At 43.6% G+C, this 13,522-nt stretch overlaps 1 long non-coding RNA gene across 1 annotated transcript; it reads right to left on the bottom strand.

The window, feature by feature from the left end:
* Nucleotides 1–1,130: 1,130 nt before the first annotated feature.
* Nucleotides 1,131–12,380, bottom strand: LOC307024598. Its single transcript, XR_013803937.1, has 5 exons — nucleotides 12,222–12,380; nucleotides 12,014–12,131; nucleotides 11,821–11,896; nucleotides 2,052–2,143; nucleotides 1,131–1,753 (listed from the first exon to the last, which is right to left on the bottom strand). It is a non-coding gene; the product is annotated as an uncharacterized lncRNA (long non-coding RNA).
* Nucleotides 12,381–13,522: the final 1,142 nt, after the last annotated feature.

The raw sequence follows: 13,522 nt of genomic DNA, 5'->3' as shown, positions 1-13,522 counted from the left end.
TAGGACTGTTGATACTGATCCATGACAGAAACTAATGCGCAAGTATCAGCTGTATCTCGCGTTACCTAATGCAACTCCACAATACGTCTTACGGAGCTGTACCGGAGGGGAGGGAGAGAGAGAGAGCAGCGAAGGGGGGGGGGGAGAGAGATGTAATACGGTTTCCTGATAAACGTTTTGTTTGATAGGTGCTTGTGCGGGAAATGCCAGCCCATGTCCTCAGCTGTGGAGAGTATGTGCTGCAGGGAGGTGGATGCCTTCTGGGTCCTGGTGGAGAACCTCACCCCCAGACCAGACATAACATGTCTGACACTGCACCCAGGCTTTGAAGCATGCTGTCTGAATCCCTTTGTGCTACATATAGACATGAACTTCAGGCAGGAGCATGGCCCGCTCCAGGCCATCAGACATGAGTATGTTTAGATTACAATTAAAAAGAGAAATACTATTAAAGCCTAGTGGCCCAAGACAATAAAGTTGCTATTGAACCCGAGTGTTTAGCACGTTTCAAAACCCAGAACCTGTCATTTTAATTATACTGCATCTTCTTGAAAGGGTTTAATAATAATTGCAAATAGTACAGCTATGACGTATATATTTGTATGTAGATAATTAATTGGAGACAATATCAAAACTCAATTGACTAATTTGTCTGTTTCTCCATTACAATGTTACCATAATTACACCATCACCACCTATATCGCATTTTTTGATGATGTTAACAAGGCTATCAAGTTTACCTGTAGATATTATGTCCCTATCCCCAGGCAATACCGCTAAACAGCTTACAGGCAGGTCATCCGCTGGGCCTATGGAATTCTAGGCAGGCACATTCGGAAGCCCTTACCCTCATGTGTTGTGTCTGCCATCTGAAGACAGTTCCCAGAAGGAGGAGGAACTTACAAAGGTTTTGAGTGGCCTCATTTTGGTGACGATCAATAAAATGTATCACAATCATAGTGTCTTATTGTATAAAAAACATCTTAAGAAGTTTATATAAGCTATATATAATCGAACATATACTGCAGTTATGGTTAGGCCTGCATGCAGCAGCAGCCTAACACTAGTGAACATAGCTGTAAAAACACAAACTTTTTTTTCATCAGTCAATTTTATTTATATAGGCTGATATCACAAATCACAATTTACCTAGGGGGCTTTACAATCTGTACAAGATACAGAGAAGGAAAAACTCCCCAAAAAACCCCTTTAACGGGGGGGAAAATGGAAGAAACCTCAGGAAGAGCAACCGAGGGATCCCTATCACTGGACAGACCCTGGAGATGCAATAGTTGTTGCGCGTACAGAGTACCATAACAAAATTATACATATAGCCAAACAGATAAAGCCACACAACCTCCTCTCCATCATTGACAACTGGAGGAGTGAGAGGGAGGAAGAGAAAGAGAGGCTATCTTGCAATGTTTTAAAAAAATTAAATAACTTGATCCTTGCCTCCTTGGCCCAATTATTTACCAGGTTTTATCTAACAAATAAACAAATGTCCATTTAGAATCATCTTAACCTGAAAACTGTGAACCACAGAATCTGCTGGTTTCACACTAATTTCCTGTGTTAAAACGGGAATGCCGTGCGAGATAAAGGCCAACTGCTTCATCCTTGGCGATCTCCTGGCAGGAAGTGGAAAGGGGGGCAGGGGCAGTGGAGGACAAGACTGCACTGCTCTCTCGTAGAGTCACTGGTGACCTGGAGTAGCCCTCTCTCAGAGACTCCATCAGGGCTGCAGCGTATGCTGAAGGAAGGAAACAAGTGATCACATTCAGTGATATTATAGATGCATCACACAATAAATAATATTTAGGGACTGGTTCGAGCAACCTCTCTGCTGCTATTATGGTTAAAGTGCAGGGCTTCCATGAGAAGCCTGTAGAAAAAGCAGATTATGTAGTTCACAAGTTGTACATATGTCAATAAACTGTTTAACTGATTGCATTAATCGGTTAAACTTCTTATTGTCCGGTAACGGTTCAATTGTTAATTATTAACATCCCAAAGCCGTCCACATTCTTTCACCATCACATCATATTTACCTGCTGTACATCCCAAGGAAGGAGAACCCAGTGTGCTTTGGTGCAAAGTGGAGGATGAGGGAGTGAAATGCCTCCAGGGAATAGGTCTGATGCTGTGGAGACAACTTCCGAACGGTCAGTGTATGTTTTGGTCATTGGATTTTCTTTTCACAAATGGATATTCAAAAACAAAAAACGACTGGATATTTGATTTTCGTTTTCAAATTGAAAAACCAAAATTGAAATACAAGGCGTTTTTCTTTATCATGTTCAAAAATGGATTTATTAAACTTAAAACACGGGATGATTTTCATTTTCTACTTCTCAAAACAAAAAATAAAATCACTAGAAAACAGAAACAAAAAAAACCCAGTTTTTTCATATTCTGCTACCGGAAGTTGTCTCTCAAAATAAGAGTAAAGATGAGGACGGTCAATCCGTGTATCTACGGTCCATTTGTTTTCACAACGAAAACAGCCAAGACACATATTGAGCCCAGAAAATGAATGTTATTAAGGGCTGGAAATATAATAGGCCTGTGTCTAAAATGGACAACATTGTTAGGAGAGTGCCACTATACAGCGATTCTGCACTGCGGTCAACTCAGCCGTCTCTCGAGTTTGTTATTCTGCCAATAGTTATATAATCCATCCATCCATCTTCTCCCGCTTATCCGTGGTCGGGTCGCGGAGGTAGCAGTTCCAGCAGAGAGCCCCAAACTTTCTTTTCCCTGGCCACATCAACCAGCTCTGACTGGGGGATCCCAAGGCGCTCCCAGGCCAGCAAAGAGATATAATCCCTCCATCTGGTTCTAGGTCTACCCCTTGGTCTCTTCCCAGCTGGACGTGCCTGGAACACCTCCCTAGGAAGGCGCCCAGGTGGCATCCTAACTAGGTGCCCGAACCACCTCAACTGGCTCCTTTCGACGCGAAGGAGTAGCGGTTCAACTCCGAGTCCCTCCCGGATGACTGAACTTCTCAACTTATCCCTAAGGGAGACACCAGCCACACTGCGGAGAAAACCCATCTCGGCCGCTTGTACCCGCAATCTCGTTCTTTCGGTCATGACCCATCCTTCATGACCATAGGTGAGGGTAGGAACGAAAATGGCGCGGTAGACAAAGAGCTTTGCCTTCTGGCACATCTCCCTTTTCGTAGCAACGGTGCGGTAAAGCGACTGCAGTACCGCTCCCGCTGCTCCGATTCTCCGACCCATCTCACGCTCCATTGTTCCCTCACTCGAGAACAAGACCCCGAGATACTTGAACTCCTTCACTTGGGGTAAGGACTCATTCCCCACTTGGAGTGGACAGTCCATCGGTTTCCTGCTGAGAACCATGGCCTCAGATTTGGAGGTGCTGATCCTCATCCCAGCCGCTTCACACTCGGTTGTGAACCGATCCAGTGAGTGCTGAAGGTCGCAGACCGATGAAGCCATCAGAACCACATCATCTGCAAAAAGCAGTGGTGCAATCCTTAGTCCACCGAACTGCAGACCCCCTCCCCCACGACTACGCCTCGAAATCCGATCCATGTATATTACAAACAGGATTGGTGACAAAGCGCAGCCCTGGCGGAGGCCAACCCTCACCTGAAATGGGTCCGACTTACTGCCGAGGACCCGGACACAGCTCTCGCTTTGGGAGTACAGAGATTGGATGGCCCTGAGTAGAGACCCCCTCACCCCATACTCCCGCAGCACCTCCCACAGTGACTCGCTGGGAACCCGGTCATACGCCTTCTCCAAGTCTACAAAACACATGTAGACTGGATAAGCATACTCTCAGGCCCCCTCCAGGATCCTTGCGAGAGTAAAAAGCTGATCCGTCGTTCCACGACCAGGAAGGAATCCGCATTGTTCCTCCTCAATCTGAGGTTCGACAATCGGCCTGACCCTCCTTTCGAGTACCTTAGAGTAAACTTTCCCGGGGAGGCTGAGTAGTGTGATGCCTCTTTAATTGGCACACACCATCTGATCCCCCTTTTTAAAAAGGGGAACCACCACCCCGGTCTGCCACTCCTTCGGTACTGTTTCCGACTTCCACGCAACGTTGATGAGACGTGTCAACCATGACAGTCCCTCAACACCCAGAGCCTTCAGCATTTCTGGGCGGATCTCATCCACCCCCGGGGCTTTGCCACTGTGAAGTTATTTGACGACCTCAGTGACCTCCCCCCGGGAGATTGGTGTCGATCCCCCGTCATACTCCAGCTCTGCCTCTAACATAGAGGGCGGAGTTGTCGGGTTCAGGAGTTCCTCAAATTGCTCCTTCTAACGCCCTAACACTCCATCAGTTGAGGTCAACAACGTCCCATCCTTACTGTACACAGCTTGGATGGTTCCCTGCTTCCCCCTCCTGAGGTGTCGGACAGTTTTCCAGAACAAATTTGGTGCCGCCCGAAAGTCCTTTTCCATGTCTTCTCCCACACCCGCTGCTTTGCCTCGGCCACGGCTGAGGCTGCTGCCCTTCGGGCCTGTCGGTACCTTGCAGCTGCCTCGGTAGTCCCCCGGGATAACAAATCCCTGAAGGCCTCCTTCTTCAGTCGGACGGCTTCCCTGACCACCGGTGTCCACCAGGAGGTTCGAGGGTTACCGCCCCTTGAGGCACCTAGGACCTTGAGACCACAGCTCCCCGCCGCGGCTTCGGCAATAGAGGCTTTGAACACCGACCACTCTGGTTCAATGTCCCCAACCTCCACAGGAATGCCCGAAAAGCTCCGCCGGAGGTGTGAGTTGAAGGCCTCCTGAACTTGGGCCTCCTCCAGACGTTCCCAGTTCACCCGAACTACACGTTTGGCCTTACCAGGTCTATCCAGAGGCTTCCCCCGCCACTCGACCCAACTCAACACCAGATGGTGATCAGTTGACAACTCCGCCCATCTCTTTACCCGAGTGTCCAAAACATACGGCCTCAGGTCCGATGATACGATAACGAAATCGATCATGGACCTTCTGCCTAGGGTGCTCTGGTACCACGTACACTTATGAGCATCCTTATGTTCGAACATGGTGTTTGTTATGGCCAATCCATGACTGGCACAGAAGTCCAGTAACAAACCACGACTCCGGTTCAGATCAGGGGAGCCGTTCCTCCCAATCACTCCCAGTGTCTCCATCATTGCCCACATGTGCGTTGAAGTCTCCCAGCAAGATTAAAGACTCCCCTTCATGAGCCTCATACAGGACTCTTTCCAGGGTCTCCAAGAAGGCCGTATACTCTGAACTGCTGTTGGGTGCATAAGCACACACAACAGTCAGAGTTTTCCCCCCCATAACCCGCAGGCGTAGGGAGGCGACCCTCTCGTCCACTGGGGTGGACTCCAACAACGAAGCACCCAACCGGGGACTTGTGAGTATCCCCACACCCGCCCGGTGCCTCACACCTTGAGCAACTCCGGAGAAGAATAGATTCCAACCCCTATCCAGAAGTAAGGTTCCAGAGCCGACGCTGTGCGTAGAAGTGAGCCCAACCAGATCCAACTGGTAACGCTCCACCTCCCGCACAAGCTCCGACTCCTTCCCCCCCAGAGAGGTGACGTTCCACGTCCCCAAAGCCAACTTCTGTCGCCCGGGTCTGGTCCGTCGAGACCCTCTGCCTTCACTGCCACCCTTCTGGCAGCGCACCCGACCCCATCGCTGTTTCCCGTAGGTGGTGGGCCCGCGGGACGGAGAAGCGGAGGTGTTGCCCACGTCGCCTTTTCGGGCTGTGCCCGGCCGGGCTCCGTGGCAAGCCCGGCCAACAGGCGCTCGCCGACGAGTCCTCCTTCTGGGCCTGGCTCCAGAAGGGGACCCCGGGCTTCCTCCGGGCCGGGTATCCTCACTTCGTGTGTCGTCTTTCATGAGGTCTTGTGAACTAATCTTAGTCTGGCCCCTTGCCTGAGACCAATTTGCCATGGGAGACCCTACCAGGAACACAAGGTTCCAGACAACACAGCCCCCAGGTTCATCAGGGCACACAAACCTCTCTACCACGGTAAGGTGCTGGTTCTTCAGAGAGGACATAAACATACTTATATAATATATAATAATATTAATAATATATATAATAATATAATAGTTATTCGTGAGATCGACCCTTTTGGACTCAGTAGGCTAGTAGTGAAACTACTCCCACAACAAGTACTATGAAGTACTTACTTTGTACTTTTTGAGTAATCCTCTGTCAATGTCCTCTCCCGCAACCCTGTCTCCTAAAAATTACGTTCCCACAGAGCTAAACTGCATTCTCAATTACGTTTAGCAAGAAACGTATTTTCTCCCACATTACGTTCGTTATGAACGTATCTCAAATACGTTTATTTTCTACATATCTTCTAGAAACATATTTTCTCCCACGTTACGTTTCTTATGAACGTATCTTAAATACGTTTATTTTCTACATATCTTTGCCATTTATTGTCTTGCTTATAATAATGATAATAGTCATTTATAAATATCATTTTAGAGCACACATTTGAAATAACTAGGCAAGGCTGTAATTTAGCCAGCTGTTACTCTCAATGACGAAGCAGAAAATAACAGTTTTAACATGCCAAAAAGCTGCTATGTCGTTTATTGCACCTCAAACATTAAAACAAATCCAGAGTTACGTGTTTCTGTATACCTCGAAGAAGAAAGGACAGTAACAGAAGATCTCTGTGAAGCCAGATGTGGTGTTGTTAATGCGATATGATATCCGAAAAAAAATTCAGTTTAGGATGGCCGAAGACACTACACTACCCATAATCCCCAGCTATCGTTTGGGACTACCGTCCCGTTGACAAACCCCATGATTAATCTTCAAGCTCTGGGATTGGATGTTGGAGTGGCCAAGGTTACGCCGAGCGTCAAGCTCTTTGAAATGGAACGAAACCATGGCAGACTATCCAAAACTAGACTTGAACGCCCCCCGAGAACTACACACGCTGGCTATTGTGTTTCGCAACTTTTATATATACAGTCTATGTTCGCAACATGTTCTCTATGGCACGTCTCTACTGGGAATTGTAGTTTTAAAAGAGGTTTTCTTTTTTCCCAAAATTATAAGTTGACAGTATTTAACTGTGTACAGCCCTGGAGGTTTAGGCGATAGGAAACACATTGGTGTGTACACATTTAAAACATGTAATTACTAAATGGGTGAAAATCGCCTGTGTCCATAATGCGCAGCATTAATATATACCCACATGACAGCTCATTGTTACTTTGTAATTCTACTCCACTACAATTCAGAGGTTAACCTGGTATTTTTACTCCACTACATTTATTTTAGTTACTTTGCAAATTCTAATTAATGATGTGAAATGTAAACAATCCTTAAAGCAGACTTTAGTTACACCTGAGTAAAATTCAGGGAAGGTGATTGTCAAGTGCCAACAATCAGGAGAGATATTTGATAGTTGGTGCTTGAGAAGACTAAATCTGCAGATATCTATAAAGTATATTCATTACTCGTTATTCTCTACTAATAGTTAATTAAAGACTGTATATAATTGCTATTTTGCACATCCCTTTCAAGATTTCAAGATTTATTGACATATCATATACACAACTACGGTGTAGTTATGCAATGAATGAAAAACTTGGGTCACAGGTTCCTCAACAGTGCATTACAAGACAATGTCTTGTAATGCACTGTTGGGGAACCTGTGACCCAAGTTATTGGGTAGATGTCTTGAAGACATCTATCAATATGTGTCTATACCTCCACTATTAAACGGTCAAATTCTGCACATTTCTTATTCCATCTACATTCATAAGAGTATAATTAATGTGTATAATATCAGTTAAAATAAGTGCTTCAACATAGTTAACATTGCAGGAAGGCAATATATTAGACCAGGGGTTTTCAAAGTGTGGGTAGGTGAGCCTCCCCTCAGAGAACATAAGAACAGCCGCGCCCCCCCTCCCAATTATTATTGCTGTTATTATTATTATTATTATTGTTCTTGTTGCTATAATACAGGGGTATTCAATTGCATTTCAAAGAGGTCCAGTAAGAGAAAATGTAATTAAATGCTCTGTTTTCGCTGTCTACCTTCCGCCATTTGAAATTACTCCGACTGTTTGTCTCCTCTTGTCGTGTCTCTGTGGGTGTTTGAATCTATCGTGCTGACTGCACCGATTTGATTGGCTGAGTAGCGTCACCTCCTTAAAACATTAAACAATAACTTTTTTAAACCTTTTTATTTTTATGTTTTAAACATATTGTATAAAACTCCCCCACTACTTGGACTATTCCTTGCACCCCTCTAGCATAAGCCCGAATGGTCTCAACCATATTGCATCAGTAACGTGCACTTGTTATTATAACAAGATCGCAAGGACGCTGGTAGCGATTGGAAAATAGAGTGTTGTTCAGTTTGTGTGTTGTGGAACATGCGTGTCCGTGCATGAAAATATACCACACACCCAATTACAATTGCATGTTCAATTCACTACCCTGGAAGTTAATACAGTTGTTAAAGTTGGAATAGCCTGTGGACAGCCGTTCTTCCTTGCATGTCAGTCGCCAACACCTTCTTACAGAGGACAGGCACATCTAGTTGCAGCACGACCCGTATATTTCCGCACGCCGTGTTCTCAAGACATATTTTTTTTTAACATTTTCAACATGGTGGATAAATCCTTATATGCTCCCGGTAACACATTGAACGTCAACTTTGCCTCCTTATTACACTCACCCCTACTTTAGTGGGAACAATGAGTCTGCATCTTTGATGCACAGAGGAATAAACGCAGATCATACTCTGGCTGCAGCCTTGACCGGTACTTGCTTTTGATCAAAGTCAATGCGGAAAACCTGCACTCACACAGGTAGGTGGAGGTGAAGGGAATGAGCACTTTTACAGCCTTTTTGGCGAGGTGGGGGAACTCGGTCTCCACAGACAGCCACAAGTGGGCAAGTGTCACTTTACTCGTCTTTTTCTCGTTCTTTTGTGTCTCACGCTGCGCCTCCCCTGAAGCTCTCTGGCGCCCCCCAGGGGAGGCGCGCCTCACACTTTGAAAACCGCTGTATTAGACGTTAAGTACTTTGTCAGGCTTAATATTTATCTGTAGATAGATACCCCCAAAGCTTTTTTATTATTTGAAAGAAGAACTTAACCTAAAGTATTATTTAATGTTTAAATAAAGGTTAATTAGTTTGTCTGTTTTGCACATCCTCCTATTAATATCTTTGTACATCCAGCACTAAACTGTTTTATTGTAGAGATCACTTACAGTATCTTCTTCATTTTTTATATTCTATATCATTGACCTTCTACTTTCCCCCTATGAAAGGTACTTTTAATATTTTATATCATTGACCTTCGACTTTCCCCCTATGAAAGGTACTTTTAATATTTTTGTCATCAAATAACATTATTCAACAAAAATAACATTATTCAACAAAAATAATTCAATAACGTGCTTTAACCACTAGGCAGTGCACACAAGGTACACACAGCATACTAATAATAACTTTGTATTATTAGTGTAGGACACTTATGTATAACATCTGAAGATGTGTAGTTTTATTCATGTTTTTACATAATTTTACAGGATATTGCTATACTATTTCTCAAGTTTCACATTAATATCTGATTTGTAAAACATCACAGACAGAAAGGCATATACGTCATTTAATGGGAAGCTATTGAAATTGTGATTCCATAGATGTGTCTCCCATCACCCAAACCCCCTGACTATTCTCTCAACTCAGTACTTACATTCTTATATTCAAAGAAAATCAGTAATGTCTTTAAAAACTACAAGTCCTCTTCTATCAGCTGTGCACCGTTATGGTGTAAATATAACCTAACTACCAATTGGATCAAATATAAAAGTCAGCCGAATTACTATTGATACTGCAAAGAGACGTATTTTGTGAAAAGAAATGCAAGATGTTGTTTAATTGTTGATATATTAATGATCCACGTCACATATTCAGTTTTGGCGGCAGTTCTCCTGTTTGTCCAGAAGTCTTCTCATCAGGGCTCTATAAATAGCTAACTAAGGCAGATCTGTAATATTTAATGCAGCCGAACCGTGTATTACAATGCCGTTATGTGATGACTTTCAAAGAGAAAAGCAAGAACACTCGGAATAAAGTATTTATTTTATTTTTTTAATGTTTTCGGATATCATATCGCATTAACATCATATCCCAACATGCATTGCGGCTAAAACATCCAAATCAACGAGCTTCAAGCTGAGGATCTTGGGTAATCTGTTCAGTGGGTTTGTGGTGCGTATCGCTCGAAATTTCCCTTATAGGCCTACGTCTGTTTCCGGTGACTTGATTTACGGCTAAAAAGCATGCTAAAAACCCCAAGATTATAGAATCAAACAAATAAATAAAAACAAGGATAATTGTGTGTTATTGTTGAGTAAATAACAGTGTGTTATTTAGAAAAGAATAACAAATTAGAAAGAAAAAAAGATTTTCAGAAATGCAGATTTCAGTATTTTGAGGCTCTAAGCCCCATTTATTTTCCTCACAGACGGCAAAAAAAGTCTGACATTATACGATTTAAAATAAAAACAAATAAATAAAAAGATAAAACACTGGCATGTAATTTACGTTAGAATAAATAGAATGGTTTTGAATAATAGATGAGAGTAAAATCTAGTCACTTTACAGCCCCGCCCACTTTTGGGGTAACCAGCACTGTCATTAGAACGGCGCTCAAGCCTGAGGCCACAGAGATTTTCTGTTACTGTCCTTTCTTCTTAGAGGAAGTACAGAAACACACACACACACACACACACACACACACACACACACACACACACACACACACACACACACACACACACACACACACACACACACACACACACACACACACACACACACACACACACACACACACACACACACACACACACACACACACACACACACACACACACACACACACACACACACACACACACACACACACACACAGAAAACCTTTTGAATTCATATAGAGTGGTTTTTTCTATTTCTTCTGAATTGTAGAAATCCTCGGTGTTTCAATAACCTCGTATTATATCATTGTTGCCCTGAGGCCACAAACCAACCCCTGGTTGAGGGGTGTGGGGGGGTCACATTTTATAATTGATATAATATCAGGGACCCCTAAGCTCCTAAAACACATGGTAAAACATTTTTTTCCTCCCAAAATAAAAAGTCATGCCATAGAGGGATAAGGCACTATTACAAATATTCTTAATTTGCAGTATTTTATTTTTAAAGTGTTCAGAAAGACTGCATCAAATATACTATATCTATATATAATATCAATATTGGTATTAACTTCAATCAAAGTCAATTTAAATAGCGGGCAAGACTTTCCAAGGGGTAAAAATGCTGCTGCCGGACTACTAACTTGAGGTATTGGCCTGTGTTCATCGTCCATAACATACCCCTGCCCATACCATAACCCCACCACCACCATGGGCCACTCCATTCACGACATTACCCTAACCCTTTTCGGACCCCCCCAGAACCCCCCAATAAAGCAAAACTGTACGTTTCAGAGTGGCCTTTTATTGTGGCCAGCCTAAGGCACACCATGCTGTCTAATCAGCATCTTGATATGCCACACCTGTGAGGTGGGATGGATTATCTCGGCAAAGGAGAAGTGCCCACTATCACAGATTTTTTCAGATTTGTGAACAATATTTGAGAGAAATGGTTATTTTGTGTATATAGAAAATGCTTTAGATCTTTAATTCATCTCATGAAAAATGGGAGCAAAAACAAAAGTGTTGCGTTTATATTTTTGTTCAGTGTATAAGCAAAAGCCAGCCTAATCAAACCTACCAACATCAAGATACATACTTTTACCAATATGCCAGATATCAAAGAAATGACTCGTTCCTCCTGGACACAACTCCTCCCGCACCCACTTGGCAACCTAAAGAGTGAAACACAACACCTTAGTTACTTACTAACTAGTAAGAAATGTATTTTTTGCTGTTAATATGGTGCGCCAAGAATCTTTATATGTCTGTTCGTTCTTGTGTGTCTTTACCTCGGCGATTTCTGTCCGTAATAAGGGCTGAAACTTGCATGTCTTGCTCCTTAAGGAAGTCAATGCTGCGTTTCAGACCCTCTAGTTCACACCAGGTGCTGCTTGGGACCTCTGAGCTCTGTAAAACAACATTATGCAGTCCTGTCACTAACCGTGTCACATCAGACGAAAGCACATCAGATTTGTGTGACTGATAACGTTAACTTACCTGGCCAACACACTCTCACTCCATAATCGTCCAGGAGCGACGTTTGGTCAGGGTCCCGTGGCATGCAGTTGTGACGCTCCTAGGCTCCTTCAGCTTCATAAAAGGGACGCAAATAGCTTTCAACTGATTGCAATGTATTCCACTCTGCGGCGGGATTTGACGCTCATGGAAGCACGGCATTCGTTTGTGTCGGCTGCCCTTAAAGGCAATGTGAGCGTCCATTCCCATTGGATAACGGAGAATTGTACACCCGGAAGTAAGTATTCCCCTTACTGTCGATTGATTTTACAGTGATATCTGCACTACTCATCGACTAAAAAACACCAGATTATCCTTTTTAATTACACAACATTGATTGGTTTAAATTGTGTGCAATGCTTTTGTATTTTTCCCCTTCGATTCGGAGAAACAAATATTTTTTCGGAGTAAAGGATGGCAGAAGACACTACACTTCCCAGAATCCCCAGCTATCGTTTAGGACTACACCTTGTGCTCTGTTTAACAAACCCCGTTTTTTTTCACCATTCATTCCAATGGCTGGCGTCTGTGTCACGATCTTCAAATGTCTCCCTGCAGAAAAAAAAAACATGGCCGAACTTCGTTTTATTCTCGGTGGAAAATGCCTATTTTAAAGTTAGTTTGGCCATTAAAATGCGTTTTGATGTCATTTGATGCGAGAAATATGAGTTCTTATTTCAGATTATGTGTGCAGTGGATGTACATGATCTTTAGTTTGCTAGTTATTACGAAGATTACTTCAGGAAATTGCGTCCATAGAACGTTTTCATTGTTACCAAGGTGGTTGCTAGGGACGCTGCTATCGATATTATTTATGTTATGTTGTGTAACTGTTTAATGGTGTTATCTTTATTGCTACCCCCTTCCCCATTAATAGTGTTGGTCCACAGCGCAAACGTATTAGTTTAACAAAATCCGCATCTAAAGATACGTTATTTTCCCCTGTGCAATTCCAGTCTCACATCTCACATCACATCGTCATTAACAAATAGCAGTAGGGCCTGGCTCATTTCGTGGCATCTGCAGGCAGTGGCAAGTACTTCCGGCATCTGCCACAGAGGCCGCTACTCCGTGGTATCTGTGGCAAGTATATGCCACAGATGTGGTATCTGTGGCAAGTATAGGCCACAACCATGCCACAACTTGCCGTGGCAAGTATATGCCACAACTTATATATGCCACAACTTGCCGTGGCAAGTATATGCCACAACTTGCCGTGGCAAGTAAATGCCACAAGTTAAGAGTTAAGAGAAGGTTTACGGTAGCAGCCACTCGCCTTCCGT

The sequence above is a fragment of the Notothenia rossii genome, assembly GCF_949606895.1.
Source record: "Notothenia rossii genome assembly, chromosome: 11".
NCBI lineage: Eukaryota > Metazoa > Chordata > Actinopteri > Perciformes > Nototheniidae > Notothenia > Notothenia rossii.
The sequence above is the reverse complement of the archived record's forward strand: the minus strand, read 5'-3'. Positions and strand labels throughout refer to the sequence as shown.